Genomic DNA, 18,449 nt, shown 5'->3' on the forward strand with positions numbered 1-18,449 from the left:
AAATTCTCCTCAGGATCAGCCTAGAATGAGTATAAGTTTAACACCATGTTTGGAAAGTTCTGTTCGAGAGCGAAGATATTCTCTTCGAAACAGAAAACCAGTGGTTAAGTTTGATTTGTAAATATGGCAAAATATATTTTGTTATGTATAACCATGCAAGTTATGTATGATGATTGTTTGTTATAATTACTTCTTCATTGAGGAGGGAGAAGTGTAATATATAGTTCCATCTAGTGGACTACTGTGGTAATGCAGCCATTGCTGTAAATGCAATAAAGACATCAGGTGACAGGTCACCTGACAAGTTCCTGAGTTAACAGCCATCTTGGATTCCATGTGTTTGTGAGGTCATAAAAAATCTATCACAACAATCAGCTTCAGAACAATTTACAGGAGGATATTGTTCAATAAATAATATTTATTATCTTTTTTACTGCATAAACATCTCCACAGTCAACATTTGTAGTTTGCTGGGGAAAGTTGAAATGTTTTCCCAACAGGAATCTTTCACTGTTGCTGCATCTTATATTAGCCAAGATAATAATAGAAAGAAACATCCTCAGAAAGACTGGTGGGGAGGAGACAGGTGCTGTGATCTTTTACCTCTGGCCCGACTTTGAAACCAGTCCAAACTGAAAGGATGATACTCTGCTTCTGTCAGTTACAATGGTCCTGCATGAAATAAATGAATATAATCTGAACCTTGCTCCACAGTCTCATCCAGAAAGGACATAAGAATGGTTAATGTGGGAAGTGGAAAAAATCGCACTGGTGCGGAAGGACGCTCTTCTGAGGTTGGCTTCAAGAGCATTGGGAACTTCTAACATATAACCGATGGAACATTTGACCTGAGAATACTCAATGCTAGCAAGTGTTTCATTCCCTAGTTACCGCGTTTTGATGAAAGGTCATCAACCTGAGATGTTAACTCTGTTTCTCACTCCACAGATACTGCCTGACCTGCTGCGGGTTTCCAGCATTTATTGTTTTTATTTCAGATTCCCCAACATGTGCAATATTTACTATGGATGATTGACAGCTTCATTTGATTGTAAATGTGTTTTTGCTGTACTTTCTCCCAGCTTAAATGTCAAAAGAAGTAGTTGAGAAGAGGGGAGACCCCAGATTCTTAGTTGTCCAGTACTGCAGTCAGTGTCGAGACTAGCGTGTGAACATTTACTGTAGGCTAAACCTCACATGCAAGTTTGGTGGTATAGATGCTTGTTAACAAAGTATATTTTATATTAATTTTGTATTGAGCAGGCGTATGTTAAAAATTCTGCATGCTATTGAAATCTACTGTGTTAACTTTTGCTTTCAATAAACCTGATTTTTGGTCAGATGGTCTAACAGACCATCTTCTTCCAATATTCAAAGCCTAGAAAGTTTTGTCAATCCTGGCAAACAAATTCAAAGAAAGAAAGAAAGACTTGGATTTATATAGCGCCTTTCACGACCACCGAATATCACAAAGTGCTTTACAGCCATTGAAGCACTTTTAGAGTGTAGTCACTGTTGTAATGTAACTAAGGTAATAAGACTCTTCTGTTTGACCACTATACAATGCAATGTTGCTGGATACCGTGCATATGAGTTTATACTTGCAGTGAGCTAGATCTTGTCTGTACCAGTGGTCGTTGCTGCTGAACAAGAGAGAACTATCAATTGAATTGCTAAAACCATAACACTGGGGAATATTTGCCCAAATTGCCTATAACCATTTGTCATAAGAGTGGACATCTTGTTGGGTAGTCATGCCATGTTCAAAATAGGAACAGAAATATAAAAAGCAATCTTTAAAAGTTCTTTACACTTATCCAGTGCATTTTTTGGATTGCCTCTGACAGTGTTTTATGTTTTTCTTGTGAGAGCGCAGACAGCCCCCACTGTTTGCTTCCTTTTCCTCTTAAAGGGCTTTTCAGTGTATTTCCAATAAACCCACAACATTCCAGAGAAAACAAACATTTATTGCGAAAGATTCTTAGAAATATTTTCTGAGCTTCTTCTCAGAGTCAGTGTTTATTCTTCATACAACCACATTTCCAGTGGCACGGTTTCCAGTGAGTCAGAGGTTTCGTAAGAATATCGGTGCTGTGCCAAGTAGTTTTACCAAGGACACTGACTTATCAGTTTGGCAGGACCTTGAAGCATTGAGAAATTTTTATATAAAAAATGTTCTTAAACATCAAAATTACTTCAGTGGAGAGAGATTGAAATAGGGAGCAGTAGCTGAAAAAGAAGTACATTCTCAATAAACAATTTTTTTGCTTTGTCTTTGTGTCATCAATGAAAAAAAAACTTTTTTTAAAGACTAAAAGGCTCTTTAGCCAAAAAAAACATTTTAGTTTGTGAAAACAGTTAATGCCATATATTTGTGCAAAATAAAAAACTGCTACTCTTTAAATTCAGTCATTGCTTGGCTACCACAAAAAAAGGTCACTGCGAATAAACCTACCCGATAAAAGGAAGGGTTCAAGTAAGTTGGGAATGCAGATATCTCCATCTATAAAGAGTGGTGGGCAGAGGTGGTGGAGACCAGGTTGGGGTCAGGGGTTGTGGGGGCCAGAGGTTGCAGGTTTGCAGTTTCTGATGTAGGGGCAGGAGGGAGGGCATGCAAAGCCCAAAGTGGTAGGCTTGAGGTCAGCCATGATATCCTCAGAAAAAACGAGGATTTGGATAGTTCAAGGCCAAATATTGGGTGACTAGTGGGAAGGGGAGGCCTGCAAATGGACACAAGGGTCCTGGGTATCACGTTTAACAGGTGCAAAACTCAAAAATTGGGTTTGAAGCACCAGATAAACAAACAAATATCAGGAAAATTGGGTAAACTGCTGCTGAGGGGAAGCATGCAAATGGGCAAAAAGAGTGAAAAGCCTGAAAATCGGGTTTTAAACATGTAATAAACAAACACCAAACAATTGGGAACGATAATGGCTTCTCAGTTGGGAGAGAGAATTCAGAAATGGATTCCATTACCTCACATTGCAATTACATTGTGACAGGCAATTGTTGACAAGAGAAATTGTAATTTTAATTTTCTGCACTTTGCAAACATTGGTTGGCATAAAAGCATTATTCAAAAATTGTGACAATAGGAAAGAAAGCTTCAGAAAATAAATGAAAAACATACAGAAGACTTTTAATAATAGAAAGATTGGTATTTGTTTAGAAATTATTAAAATCTGCAACAAAACACTTGTCTAGCTCATGGGGCAAGAACCTCCACTTTTTTTGCCTGCTTAACGCCCACTTAATGCCCATTTAACCGCTGAAATTATGTATAATGCCCAGATATCGTCCATTTGGAACAAAATGGAAACTGACAGGCTTTTTTCGGAGACTTATCGGTGAGCGTTATTTTCCCAATGGGCTTAACGCCGAGAAAAAATATAACCGGCCGCCCACTATTTTTGGGTGATTTCAACGCCCACTTTCCTCACAGACTTAACGCCGAGATTCAATAATAACGCCCGGTGACTGTTTTTTGTAGTACAGAGTATATTTATCCAAACTAGCAGCCATGGAGATCGCCCACCGTCAATTTCACCACCTCCCACACATATCGCCTAGAATATCGCCCGCTCAAACAACCGCTCACGAAAAGTGAAACTAACCGGGATGGACGCCAGCAGTATGGCTGGCATTTGTTAAGTCCCACTCTTACGTGAGGAGCTGAAATCGGAAAGATTTGTCTAAAAGAGCGCTGATGTGAGTGACAACGCTGACACACTGCTGTGTGTGTGCAGCTCAGAACTCAATGGTGCCCATCAACTTGGTGCCAGTTAAAGTTTGCGTTGATTGATATTAAGTTGTATTTAACCTTCTCATGGTAAGGAATCACCAGTGTGTAACGGTCCAGCTATCTGAGACAATGCGCAAGATTATGTTCAATAACAAAAATTTAATACCAACATTGGCCTGAAATCTTAAGTAACACAGCCAACAACACCCAACCCGTGCCCACATCCCACTTTTTCCACCATTGACATAAATCACATGGTCAACATGTCCAGCAACACAGAATACAAAGGCAAAGCAGGAGCGTGGTCCCCAGCCTCCATACATTGCAACAAATTGCATACACCCAGATGGAGATAGAACACAGCCATCACCTGCGCCCATGCACCTCACTTTCCTTCGCCCCTCTCTTTCTTCTCCCCACCTCTATCCCTTCCCCTCCTCACTCCACGGCGCATGGCCGAGGAGCTCCTCAGGTGGTGCCTCATTGGGGGGGGATGAAGGCAGATGCATTGGTTGGATGGGTACAGGAGAGGGGGCTGCCGAGGAGGCAACATTTTCTGATGCAGAAGCAGGATCTTGGTCCTTGCTCACATCTGTTGTTCGCTGTGGTGGTGTCGAACCTAGGGGTGGAGTGCTGCACTCTGGGACCACTGGGAGGGCTGTGGCAGCAGTGTTCCTGGCTATCACATTCAGGGGCTCCGCCATGCACGGAATGTACTCGGAGATGGTGGCCAGATGTCGGGATATGCCCCTCAAAGCTTCGATGAGCTGGTCACCAATGTCTACAGTCCTCCTGGACAACTGAACCATCTCTCTGCTGTCAGGTCGCGCTCGTGGAACAGACCTGCCGCGTCCATGAGGCCTCCGCGGGGTCGGCGCCGTTCTGGAGACAAAAGGGGTGCCCTGTGGAGAGGTGCTTGGGGCCGGCACCCCCAGAGTGGAGGCAGAAATGACCAGAGGACCAATAGATGTCCTTGGGGTGGAATGGGTTCTGGAGCGTGGCGAAGCAGATTCTTCGAAGTCTGCACTCTCATCTGTCGAGAACAGACCCAATGGATTGCCAGGCGACAATCGGAGCTCCTCAGCACCAGATGTAGTAGGATAGTTCGGCGACTCCTGCCCCGCGCCCCCACCTTCTGGCCTCTGTGGCCTTGCCTGCGGTCGCACTGCTGGCTGAGCGGCAAGACACAAATGAGGTTGTTAGACGAGAGGGGGCTGCTCGGGTGACAAGGTTACACACAGCATATGTACGCCAAAAGCACCACCGTTCTCAAAATCATCGCAGACATCACATTTCATGACCATCAACACATTGTGGATTGCAACGATTTTCATTAGGCCAGCATTATTTCTATGACACTTTTAGAAATCATCTATCATGTATGATCGGTCGTATATGAGTGGGTGTGGCATCTATTGACTGTCCATCATGCAATTGTGTAAGCTTTACTCACATGGCATCATTTCAGGGTCTGCAGATGCGTCCGTGGCTGTCCGGGGGTGCTTCCCCACGAGTGCTCGCACTCGCTCTTCCATGTCAGTGATGTCACTGGGGACTGGTGGCCCCCCACCCGTTCGCCTCTGCACGGACCTCATCGTCAATAGCTTCTTCTGTAAAAGGTGACAGGACGACATGGCATGAGATCATTGCGTGATATCATTGCCAGGTACTGTCACAGACACTGATACATCACATAACCCACAGATGTAATCATGATTATTATGATTATTATCATTCTTTACCTAAAGACGTACACCATGACGGCAGGCTTTGAATCAAACATTCCCGGTCAAAGTGCAAGACCTCACATTCTCTGATAGTCATTCATGACTGTTACAAATCAAATTATATAAATACATAAGGACATGTAAATCAATGTAATACTTACTCTTGCATATTCCACAAGGTCGCTCCATCGTTTGCGGCATTGATTGCCCTCACGCACCTCGTTAGTTGCCAACGAGACCACCTCTGCTATCTTGGTCCATATATTCTGGTTGGCCTTTGGGTTGGCTATCCACACCATCCCTTTGTCAAATCACCCCAGCATGACATGACTTCCTGCAGGAGGGAGGCATTTGCCTCATCTGAGAACCTACTGGCTCTTTTGCAGCCTCCAATGTGCTCCTCTCCCACCTCACTGCTCTCTCCAGTGTCGGTGTCCACAGCGTACTGTGATGTCTTCTCTCCCTCCATTATAGGGCAAATTCAGGCAAATATGTGGCTGTTAACAGCTACTTTTTGTTTGCCTACTTGCTGTGAAGCTCTAATGCCTCCCTCCTTCCTCCCAAAGCAGCCACACCACACCCAGCCATGCCTTCAGTCCCTCTGAGCTCCCTCTCTCTCTGACTCCTCTTCTGCGCATGTCATAGTGACCCTTGACCTCCTGAATCGCAGGAATCGAGCGTTGTCATGCCGTTGCTAAGGACGGCCACACTTTACGTCAGAAAGTCAAAAAAATGTAACGTTACCGCCCATTTGATATAGCTCACGGCAACGCCCATTTTCAAAAATGTAAACTAGGTGTTTTGAGAATGGGCGAGATGCCGGCGATTTGAAAACCTTTTTTACCGCCCACGCCGGAAATAACGCCCATTTTTGGGCGATAAGCTCAAACGTGGAAGTTCTAGCCCGTAGTCCTTAAACAAAAGCAAAATACTGTGGATACTGAAAATCTGAAAACAGAAATTGATGGAAATACTCAGCAGGTGAGGCAGCATCTGTGGAGAGAGAAACACAATTAATGTTTCAGGTTGATGAGCTTTTGTCCGAACTGGAAAAAGTTAGAGATGTAACACATTTTAAGCAAGTACAGGGGCTGGGAAAGGGCTAGACTTTTGACAACATTCCGTCCATTTACCACCCATATTACCGCCAATTTTCCGTTTTTTAGACCATTACCGCCCGTTATTCGCTTTTAGTGGAAAAAAGTGCCCACTTACTGCCCATATACTACCGCCGCTAATTTCGGCAGCCTATTACCGCCGGCGGTAAACAGAACCACCTGCCCATCAGCTGCAGGTGATTTTCCATGCACTTCAACGTGTAGCGCCCAAATACCACCCATATTACTGCCCGGCGCTAATTTCGGCATTTCACTGAAATACCGCCCAGATTACCACCGACATTTTCTACTGCCCTGAAAAAGCTGCACTTACCTGACCTTAACCCAACGATTTGGACGCCATGTTTTAAAATGGATGTATTTGAAGAAAAGGCTGCTTCTACTTGTAGGTAGCATGACATTTTAAGGGTGTTTCAAATCAATGCTTATAATCTGAGGGTATAGTAGAGTATCTGGTTTAATTTTTTGGTTGTTTAAGTCAAAGTGAATAATTTTTGACATTTTAGAGGACTTTTGAAGGAATCGAGCCTGCAATTTCTCAGCCAATACTGTTAACTAATTACATGCTGCAGAATAGAGCTGACAAAAGATTTATTGAAGAGCATTTTGTGCCCAATCAAAGAGGTGGCAGACTGCTGAGGAGGAGGAGACCTTACACCAAATGCATTTACAGGGATAAGCGGTTATACCTCGACCTGTTCAATAAATCGTGCGTTAGAAAGCTGCGCTTCCGAATGGAGGTCATCAATGAAATATGCCAGCTAATTAAGGGAGACCTGCAGCCTACCAGCACCCACTTTCATTCTATGCATCAGGCTCCTTTCAGGCATCAGCTGGTGACATTTGCTGCATCTCTCAGCACGCCACACATTGTTGCATTAGCCAGGTGACAGAAGCGCTTTACGCACAAAAGTTTGACTTTATAAACTTCCCAATGACCAGGGAGGCACAGAGTGAGAGGGATTTGGGTTTCTCGAGAATTGCAAACTTCCCTAAGGTCCAGGGTGCAATAGACTGTATGCACATCTCCCTGTGAGCATCTGTAGAGGATGTAGAGGCGTTTCGGAACCAAAAAGGATTCCACTCCCTAAACTTGCAACTCATTGATGACCGCAAGCAAATAATCATGGCGGTAAATGCCCATTTTCCAGGGAGCATACATGCTGCGCACATCTTGCGTGAGAGCACTGTCTCTGACCTCTTTAAGAGTCAGCCACAAGGTCAACGCTGGATGCTTGGTGACAAAGGATACGGCTTCGCCATGTGGCTCTTGACCGCCCCCCCGCACTCCGTAATCCTCAGACAGATACCAAGCATCAATACATTAACAGCCACATAGCCACACGCAATATCGTCGAAAAGATAATTGGATTGCTGAAGCAACAATCCAGATGCCTGCACCACTCTGGAGGCAGCCTATAATACCACCCTGAGCAGGTCGCGGAGTTCATTGTGGTGTGTTGAATGTTGCACAACTTGGCAATCAAAAGGGGACAGGAATTGCCAAAGGGAACTGCAGGACCACCTTGTAATGGAGGGGACGAGGCAGAGGAAGAAGCGGAAGAAGAAGGGGAGGAAGAGGAGGTTGAGGAGGATGAGGAAGAGTCTAGCAATGAACCCATGACACCACACACCCCTACACCGCAGGAGAAGCCCCGTGGTAGCAAAACTGTTACATCAGCAGCTCATAAATGAACGCTTTGCTTGAACTAAGAGTTAAATTTAAACCTTAAAATGGCCTTTGTTTGCAATCCTTGTATTGATTGTTGACCGCTTGTTTTGTAAAAGTGAGTGAGACACTGCACAATAATTGTTAAGTTCAATAAAATGTTATAAATTTTGAAAAAGTATTTTTTCAAATAAATTAATAAATAATAAATAATTCATTTTAAAGTAAATTTGAAACAAATTTTTTCAACATTTATAAGATTGAAAAAATTAAACATTAAGCTCGAAACATTAAACCCACAATACTTCAAACAGTAAACAATTTTTCATTAAAAAAGTACCTGCAACGCCCCCATAAACAGTAAACAAAAGAGTAAACAATTTTTCATTAACATTTTTTGAATACACAACCCCTCCACCTGGCCGCCCCCCCCACCTCCCCACAACCTGCCAACAAATCTACCTGCAACCACCAATTCCATCGCCTCGCCACCGCCCTCCCTGCCCCCCACCTCCCCCCACCCTGTCCACCTCACCCCCAATTGTTTTTTAGCATCACCCCTGCCCCTGCAGTGCATTGTGCAGCAGGGCACCCCGAGTGCTGCTGCTGTAGGGGGGGGGGGGGAATCTGGAGTAGAGGGAGGGTCTGTCGACCCTCTTTGGAGTCAGGAGTATTGCCATGCTCCTTGTCATGTATCTTACATTATTATATATAACTGTATCCTAACATGCTATACATGACTCTAATAAGATATGACCTGCAACTACCAGCATACCTTACCACCAGGGGTGCACTTGCAAGAGACAGGTATATAAGGACAGGTCTCAGGCAAGTGCAGCATTCCAGAGCTGTGAAATAAAGGTGCAGGTCCAGAGTGACCTTGACTTCACTACATGCCTCATGTGAATCTGTACTGAGGGGACAGGACTTTACAGTTGCGACGAGTTAAGGGATTACAGAATCCACAGAATGGCGAACAATGGATCAGATGAAAAGTACAATGCGGGAGACAATTGGGAGGACTTTATAGAAAGGCTCCAGCAAAGCTTTGAAACCAAAGACTGGTTAGGCAACGATAAGGCAGACAAGAGAAGAGCCTATCTCTTCACCAGCTGTGGCTCGAAAACATATGCTTTAATGAAGGATCTGTTGGCACCTGAGAAACCAGCAAGCAAGTCGTTTGAAGAATTGAGTACACTGGTAAGAGACCACCTGAAGCCAGCGAGCAGCCTACATATGGCCAGACACAGGTTCGACAACTACAGACGCTGTTTGGGCCAGAGCATACCCGACTTCGTGGCAGAACTTCGGAGGTTGGCTAGTTTATGTGAGTTCTCCGATGAACTGAGGAGAGAAATGCTGAGAGACTTTTTCATTGAAGGAATAGGCCACACAGGCATATTCCAAAAGCTCATAGAGACCAAGAACATGACCTTAGAGGCAGCAGCACTGGTTGCACAGACATTCTTGGTAGGGGAAGAAGAAACGAGGTTGATTTACAATGCAGGTACGACAACTAACGAAATATCAGAACAAGAAGTTCACAGCACTAAACAAGCTGCTACCCCCACACATAGACAAAACCGGGAGAACAGGCTCTCGACAGCAGGCCTAAGCCATCAAGGGCCACAGGAACAGCCGTTCACACCTCATCAACCCAAAATGCGAGCAATCAACTACAAACTGAGAGAAGCTCAAGAGAGATCAGCCAGACGCAGCTCATTGTTTGGAAACACTTTGAACAATGGAACAGGTCTGTGCTGGAGGTGTGGGGGTGGGCACTCGTCAAGGGGATGTCGATTTCAGCAGGCTGTTTGCAGAAATTGTGAATATACAGGGCATTTGGCCCGCATGTGCAAACAAACGGCAGCTCGGCTGGTATACGAAGCGGATGGGTCGGAAAGCGGACCAGAAGATGGTGGGGACAGTACCCGGGACACCAATGTACAGCGGGTCAACACGATCAATGGCCGCTGCTCCTACAACAGGACGTCTCCTATAATGTTGAGGGTCCTACTCAATGGGATATCTGTCAACATGGAGCTGGATACGGGAGCAAGTCAATCTCTCATGGGTGCTCAACAATTTGAACAACTGTGGCCACATAAAAGAGACAAACCAAAACTCACAAGGGTCGACACCAAACTAAGGACCTATAACAAAGTAATCATACCAGTCCTCGGCAGCGCCATGCTCTCTGTCACACACAAAGGGATAGTGAACCGACTTCCCCTGTGGATTGTCCCCGGAGACCCCCCAGCACTGCTGGGGAGAAGCTGGCTGGCAAAACTAAACTGGAAATGGGATGATGTCATGCCATGTCATTAGAGGAACGGACCTCCTGCTCAACAGTTATAAAGCGATTTGAACTTCTCTTTCAGCCAGGTGTGGGCACTTTCAAAGGGGCCAAAGTCAAAATCTACATCACACAGGATGCTAGACTGGTCCATCACAAGGCCAGAGCTGTACCCTATGTGATGAGGGAAAAGATTGAACACGAACGAGACAGGCTTCTGCGGGAAGGCATTATATCACCTGTGGAATTTAGCGACTGGGCAAGTCCCATCGTCCCAGTCATGAAGCCTGATGGATCCGTATGAATCTGTGGGGACTACAAATCTACCATAAACAGAGTCTCCCTACAGGACCAGTACCCGCTGCCCAGAGCGGAGGACTTATTTGCCACATTGGCTGGAGGTAAACTTTTCTCAAAATTAGACCTCACATCTGCGTATATGACGCAAGAATTGACCGAGGAATCCAAGCTACTCACCACCATCAACACACATCGAGGCCTTTTCATGTACAATCGATGCCCATTCGGCATCAGGTTGGCAGCTGCCATATTCCAGTGCAACATGCTCAAGTCCATCCTGGGGATGGTTGTATTTCAAGACGACATACTTATCACGGGCAGGGACACCGACTCCCATCTCCATAATTTGGAGGAAGTACTAAAGCGGTTGGATCGGGTAGGCCTACGAGTCAAGAAATCCAAGTGCCTGTTTCTTGCACCCGAGGTTGAATTTTTGGGCAGAAGGATTGCCGCTGATGGAATCCGCCCAACAGAGTCCAAAACGGAAGCAATTCGCCTGGCACTCAGGCCCCGGAATGTCTCAGAACTGCGCGCCTTTCTCCGGCTACTCAATTACTTTGGGAACTTTATGCAGAAATTAAGCACGCTGCTGGAGCCTCTCCACGTGCTATTCAGGAAGGGGTGCGATTGGTTTTGGGGGGACGCCCAGGAACGCGCCTTCAATAAGGCACGCAACCTTCTGTGTTCCAACAGTGTTTTGACTTTCTTTGACCCAGGTAAAAAGCTAGTTCTCACATGCAATGCGTCAGCGTATGGAGTCGGGTGCGTTTTGCAACATGTCAATAGTGCGGGCAAATTACAACTCATAGCTTATGCCTCCAGGTCACTTTCACGGGCAGAGCGCGGGTACGGAATGGTAGAGAAAGATTCGCTCGCGTGCGTGTACGGTGTCAAAAAGATGCACCAATACCTTTTCGGGGCCAAGTTCGCATTAGAAACCGACCACAAGCCCCTCACGTCCCTCCTATCCGAGAGCAAGGCAATAAACGCCAACGCCTCGGCGCGAATTCAACAGTGGGCACTCATGCTGGCGTCCTACAACTATACCATAATGCACAGACCAGGCACAGACAACTGTGCCGACGCGCTCAGCAGGCTACCCCTGGCGACCACGGAAGGGTCTGACGAACAGGACTGTGAGATAGTCATGGCAATCAATGCCTTTGAGTCCACAGGTTCGCCCATGACGGCTCGCCAAATCAGAGCCTGGACGGCCAGCGACCCCATGTTATCCTTAGTAAAAAGATGTGTCCAACTGGTGACTGGGCAGAGGCTCGCGATGCCTGCCCCGAGGAATTAAAACCCTTTCACAGACGCATGCATGAGCTATCACTGCAAGCAGACTGCCTGAGGTGGGGCAGCCGAGTAGTCATGCCTCTGCGAGGCAGAGAGGCATTTGTCTGGGAGCTCCACCGTGAGCACCCGGGGATCGTTCTCATGAAGGCCATAGCCAGATCCCACGTCTGGTGGCCTGGTATTGACGCGGACTTTGAGCTCTGCGTCCGAAGGTGCACCATTTGTGCCCAACTCAGCAATGTCCCCAGGGAGGCTCCACTGAGCCCCTGGCCCTGGCCTACCAAACCGTGGTCGCGGGTGCACGTAGACTATGCGGGCCCATTCATGAGCATAATATTCCTCGTAGTTGTAGATGCATTTTCAAATGGATCGAATGCACCATTTTAAACTTGAGCACAACCTCCACCACTGTGGAGAGCCTCGCAACCATGTTTGCAACGCACGGAATCCCTGACATATTGGTCAGTGACAATGGTCCGTGCTTCACCAGCGCAGAATTCCAAGACTTTATAATTGACCACGGCATGAATCACGTCAAAACGGCACCGTTCAAGCCGGCCTCCAACAGCCAGGCGGAGAGAGCAGTGCAAATCATTAAACAAGGCATGCTTAAAATCCAAGGTCCCACGCTGCAGGGTCGTCTGTCGCGACTGCTGCTGGCATACAGATCTCGTCCGCACTCACTGACTGGGATTCCCCCCCGCGCAACTGTTGATGAAAAGGACTTTAAAAACAAGGCTCTCATTAATCCTCCCAGACATGCACGAAATCGTTGAGGCAAAGTGCCGTAAGCTGACTGAGTACCATGACAGAAATTCGAGGGGGAGATGGAATGAGATAGGGGACAAAGTGTTTGTACTAAACTATGGCAGGGGTCCCAAATGGCTTGCAGGGATATTAACGGGCAAGGAAAGAAACAGGCTTCTGGTAGTACAAATGGACAATGGCAAAACCTGCCATTGGCATGTAGACCAAGTCAAAAGCAGATTTACCAACAACACTGCGGAACCAGAGGCAGACTACAATGTGGAACTCGCACCACACCTGGTGGACAGACAGAGGGAACAACCTGAGGAAAGGGCAATCCCAACAGACAGCCCAGGCGAGTCAACAACAATCACACCATATGAAACAGACAGCCCAGGCGAGATACCAGCAACCACACCCAAAGAAAAACAGACACCAAGGCAAACAACTGAACCACAACTCAGACGCTCCACGCGAGAGCGTAGCTCACCTGAGAGACTGAACCTATAAAGACAATAAGACCTTGGGGAAGGGTGATGTCATGTATCTTACATTATTATATATAACTGTATCCTAACATGCTATACATGACTGTAATAAGATATGACCTGTAACCACCAGCATACCTTACCACCAGGGGTGCACTTGCAAGAGACAGGTATATAAAGACAGGTCTGAGGCAAGTGCAGCATTCCAGAACTGTGAAATAAAGGTGCAGGTCCAGAGTGACCTTGACTTCACTACATGCCTCGTGTGAATCTGTACTGAGGGGACAGGACTTTACACTCCTGACTCTCATGTGTTGTCGGCAGTGGTGGTACGACACCTTGGGGTTGAGTGTTGTAGATCGATTCCAACCGAATTGGCGGTTTGCCACATCACCGCAATCAGTGCCGCCATGTTCTCTGATCGGCGCACTGACTGCACTGCAATGTTTCTGGCTAGTCCACCAATTGCCTGGAGGAGCTCTCGACCTATGTCGACGCTCGCCTTAGACAGCGCAACCATGTCCAAGTCGGTGAATGCCTGTTTTCGAGCAAGCCTCCCCTGCCGAATCATCTATGAAATGTGGATTCGGCTGAGGAAGAGGTGGTCGCAGGAATGAAGGATCCTTCAGTTGCCACCTCCTCTTCTTCTATTTTCACTTCCAATGGTGCATCCTGGGGTGGGTCAGACAGCCGGATGTTTTCTTCTGCTCCTCCTCCTGCTCTTCGGTGTCATCTCCCCAAAAATATGACAATCGGCACTGCGTGCTCTTGGTCAGCTAGAAAATTTAACAGAAGAGGTAAGCAAAAGGTCAAGGGAGGAAGGAGGGTCAGGGTAACATTTTAATGCTTACATTGCGCAGACATATGAAGAGGAGCATCATTACTGCATTATATATCACCGAGAGATGCTATGTGCAAAGAACATGGACAACATTTACAGAGACTGCATGGCATTATAATAAGGTCCCAGCATTACATTACATCATTGGCATCATTTATATATTATGTTCACATGACTATATTACATGAACGCTGCACGGCCCGGCGATTATGCATGACTTACGTAGTGCCAATACCGGATCGACACCCCCACGGGTGGCCGAACAATCATGTGCCCCTGTGAGGGCTGCGGCTCCTCTGTTGAAAGCGACTTTTCTCTGAAAAGATGACAAAAGCATGGTATCAGATAATTGCCCAGGTACCAGTACCCACCCTCAATGCCTTTCAACACTGTCCTATTAATGCACCGTTAGCATGCAAGTGATGCATGATGAACACATCTTATTAATTACTGGAAAACAAAATGTCATCGGTTATAGTAATAATGTGTAACACCAAGTTTACCAAGCATTACAAAATTGCAATATGACAGTTTCATATTTTAAGTAATGAGTCAGTGCATGATTAAAGTTATTAAAGTTATTACTTACTCTCGTGGCAGAAATAAGGTCGCTCCAGTGCTTGCGGCACTAGACTGGCCCCCGACAGACCTGGGCAACCGAGGATACCACCTTGGCAATCTCTGCCCATAGTCTTTGATAAACCGGGTGGCTGGGTTTGCCACGACCAGCCTGGGTCAATTGGTCCCACCGTGCCTCCACATTGTGGACCAAGGCAGCTTGGGCATCCACAGTGAACCTCTTCATTCTCTTCCTCCCTCCTACCTTTGCCTCGGCCTCGACCTCCTCGACCATCAACTGATCTTCCATTAAGATTTTTTTAATAGTAATATTATTATTTATATCTGATAATATAAAGGTATGTTTTTAATATTATAGTATGCAATATATTTAGCATACAAGAGCTATAGTATGATATGTGATATTTAAGTTCTCAAAGGATCTCTAAACAGGCTGCTTGTAGGTGATTTCTCCTCTCCCTTTCTCTCTCTACCCCTCCCTTCCTCGATTGCGCATGCGCGGGCTGAGCCCTGACCCCCTAAACGCAGTGGAAAAAAACGCGCATGCGCAGTACGACCGTTGCAACAGAAGCTGGCCTTACACGAGGGATGTATACTGCTCACTATAGCCCACTACCGCTACCACCGGGAGAAAAAAGCCGAAACTAGCGGCTTTTGATCTCAGCCATAACCGTATTGAAAAGTATTGAAAAGTCAATATGTTCATACTGCCCGATTACTACCGAGATACAGGCAGTAATGGGAGGAAATGGAAAGTTTAGTCCTTAGTCCTTAAACATCATTACAAAATGATTCCTAAATAAAATATTCATAAAAATAATACAATCAAAAGTAAAATAGCTATTAATTTGAATATTAGGGACATAGGCCCCAAGTTTCCACACCTCAGAGCTGGGTGCCTGTTTTTCGCGCCGAAAACGGCGCCTGAAAAAAAACGCGGTATTCTCGAGCTCCTTGCAGCTCGATGTCTGCTTGGCGCAGCGCACAGGGGGCGGAGCCTACCACTCGTGCCGATTTTGTAAGTAGGAGGGGGCGGGTACAATTTAAATGAATTTTTTTGGTGCCGGCAACCCTGCGCGTGCGCGTTGGAGCGTTCGCGCACGCGCAGTCTGAAGTAAACATTGGCACTCGGCCATTTTTAAAAGTGCTGCAGAAAAAGTGAAAATTTGTTTATTGAACCCTTGTAAAGGCTTGCATTTTAATTTTCTTGATATTTCTGTGTGTGAGGGAGTGCTTTTAGCAGCACTGCTGAATAAATCACCTGCTGAATTAATGTTGGCTCTTTAACCAGTGTTACTGCAGCAACTGTGCATTTTAATTCAGCCTTTACAACTCGTTACCGTTTCAATCTCCACCACTCATTCTGTAATTAAAGATAGACTGTGATAAACGGGACACATGCACTTGTTTGAGACTATTCAAATTCTTTGTAGCTGTTCAATTTTTAACATTTTTAACATTGCCCTTCCATGATCAGCACTGAGGCTGCTTGCTGCTTCTTGCCCCTGCCATTGGGACCGACGCCACACCGCTGCCTGAAAGGCCTGCCTTTGAAACACTTTCACACAGGTAGGAACATGATTTATTTAATCTTTTCTTTGCTTATAAATTTTTATTCAGGTTGGATTTATTTGTATAATATTTGTATAAGTATAACTAAGGATTGATTGTAGAATTTAATGACTTCCATTCCCCCCCTCCCCCCCCACCTTGTTCCCGACGCCTAATTTGTAACCTGCGCCTGATTTTTTAATGTGTAGACAAGGTTTTTCAAGAGTACAAAAATCTTCACTTGCTCCATTCTAAGTTAGTTTGGAGTACGTTTTCACTGTGGAAACTTTCAAAATCAGGCGTCAGTGGCCAGACACGCCCCCTTTTGAAAATAAAATTCTGTTCAAAAGTGAAACTGTTCTACCTGACTAGAACTGCAGAAAACTTAAATGTGGAGAATTCCGATTTCTAAGATACTCCGTTCTCCACCAGTTGCTCCTAAAAATCAGGAGCAAATCATGTGGAAACTTGGGGCCATAGATTCCACATCATCCACACTAGTGTCCTTCCTTACTAATGCGTTAATCTCCTCTTTAACCAGTAACGCTACCCCACCTCCTTTTCCTTCCTGTCTGTCCTTCCTGAATATTGAGTACCCCTGGATGTTGTGTTCCCAGCCTTGGTTACCTTGGAGCCATGTCTCCGTAATCACAATTACATCATATCCGTTAACAGCTATCTGCGCAGTCAATTCATCCACTTTATTACGAATGCTCCTCGTATTGAGACTCAGCGCCTTCAGGCTTGTTTTTTAACACTCTTTGTAATGTGGCCCTTTTTGATTTTTGCTCTTGATTTCTCTGCCCTCCACTCTCGCTTTTCTCCTTCCTACATTTTGCTTCTGCCTCCTTTTTACATCCCTCTGCCTCCCTGCATAGATTCTCATCCCCCTGCCTTTTTAGTTTAAACCTTCCCCAACAGCACTCGCAAACACTCTGCCGAGGACATCGGTTCCGGTCCTGCCCAGGTGCAGACTGTCTGGTTTGTACTAGTCCCACCTCCCCCAGAACCGGTTCCAATATCCCAGGAATTTGAATCCCTTTCCCTTGCACCATTCCTCAAGCCACGTATTCATCTGAGCTATCCTGCAATTCCTACTCTGACTAGCATGTGGTACTGGTAGCAATCCTGAGATTACTACCTTTGAGGTTCTACTTTTTAATTTAACTCCTAGCTCCATAAATTCAGCTTGTAGGACCTGATCCCATTTTTTACCTATATCGTTGGTACCTATATGTACCATGACAGCTGGCTGTTCACCCTCCCTCTCCATATTACGCTGCAGCCGCTCCGAGACATCCTTGACCCCTGCACCAGGGAGGCAACATAACATCCTGGAGTCTTGTCTGCGGCCGCAAAAATGTCTATCTATTCCCCTTACAATAGAATCCCCTATCACTATAGCTCTCCCACTCTTTTTCCTGCCCTCCTGTGCAGCAGAGCCACCCCTGGTGCCATGGACTTGGCTGCTGCTGCCTTCCCCTGATGAGCCATCTCCCCCAACAGTAGCCAAGGTGGTGTATCTGTTTTGGAGGGAGATGACCGCAGGGGACCCCTGCACTACCTTCCTTCCACTGCTCTGCCTGATGGTCACCCATTCACTATTTGGCTGTGTAACCTTTACCAGCGGTGTGACCAACTCACTAAACGTGCTATTCACGACATCCTCAGCATCACTGATGTTCCAGAATGAATCCATGTGCAGCTCCAGTGCCACAATGCAGTCTGTCAGGAGCTGCAGCTGGATACACTTACTGCACATGTCGTTGTCAGGGACACTGGAAGCATGGGAGGAGCATGCCATTGGTCTGGGCTTTCCTGCATGGCTTAACCCTTAAATTAACGTAATTGATAACAACACCAAAGGTTCCTTACTGATCATTCCTCCTCTTAGCCTTTCCAAACATATTTTTGTTTCATATTTGTCTTGATATTCTTCTGTACAATTAGCTCTAAATTTGTCATGTGTCTTCTTTAAATCTCATTTTAATTATAATTTTTCAAATCATCCAAGGAAGTTCAGCTTTTGCTGCTTCACCTTTGGGTCTAATCTGTACCTAATTCACCTCCCATTTAAATAGTTTCCTCTGTTGGT

The sequence above is a fragment of the Pristiophorus japonicus genome, chromosome 2 (assembly GCF_044704955.1).
Source record: "Pristiophorus japonicus isolate sPriJap1 chromosome 2, sPriJap1.hap1, whole genome shotgun sequence".
Classification (NCBI taxonomy): Eukaryota; Metazoa; Chordata; class Chondrichthyes; family Pristiophoridae; genus Pristiophorus; species Pristiophorus japonicus.